We start from the raw sequence: 864 nt of genomic DNA, 5'->3' as shown, positions 1-864 counted from the left end.
CCACAACCCACGGCGTAACAAGTGTATTATAAAAATGTTCCACAGCGGAAAGGGAGCGGTAAACCTATTTATTTGGAGAAAATCAAATCGCAAATGCATAAAATGCCACTATGTTTTTTTTATAATAGCATTTCAATTGTAGCCAAGGCTGGCTTAGAACTTGTGGTGATTCTCCTGCCTCAAGTCTTCTGAGCGCTGAGATTACAGGGGCTACGGTTTGTGTCTGGATTTCCCCCAAACTTCCTGTAGTCATAGGTGAGGCTTTTCATAGGTGGCTGGATGTAGGGTGTGTGCTGCTGGGATGAAGGGTGCCCCACCACGGTGTGAGTGCAACCTACCCCAAGGGTGGGTAACCTGGATAGGACATAAGGAACAAAAAGTGGGTCACTGCTTGTCACTTGTGATACTTTTCCCAAGTACACCCCTTTCAGTGGTACATTCTTTTTTATATTCCTTTTTATTGAGTTTATTGGTACATTCTGGGTATACAGTACAGTTACATTCATTACTGGGATCTTGTACTTTTACATGACAGGTCTTGGTTCCCTTTTTTTCCGTGTTGTCCCTGCCCTCCCTTCACCCCTCCTCACCTCCCCATTTATAAACACTTTGTTTCAATTTTTTCATTTTCTCATACTTTTTTCTTTTCCCTTATTCACTTTCCCCTACCATTCCCACTTTCCCTACACCTCAACCCTTTTCTTCCTATTTCACATTGTTAATTATCCCATTAGGATCTTGTGTACTATTATAGTTTTTCACACCAGAGAAACTATTCAGTATTTACAGATGTGTGACTTATTTATTTCACTTAGGAATATATCCTCAAAATGTATCCATTTTCCTATGAATGACTCTAATTTC

This window comes from Fukomys damarensis, unplaced genomic scaffold, assembly GCF_012274545.1.
Source record: "Fukomys damarensis isolate Sample0158 unplaced genomic scaffold, DMR_v1.0_HiC HiC_scaffold_39, whole genome shotgun sequence".
Lineage (NCBI taxonomy): Eukaryota > Metazoa > Chordata > Mammalia > Rodentia > Bathyergidae > Fukomys > Fukomys damarensis.
This window is presented reverse-complemented; position numbering follows the sequence as displayed.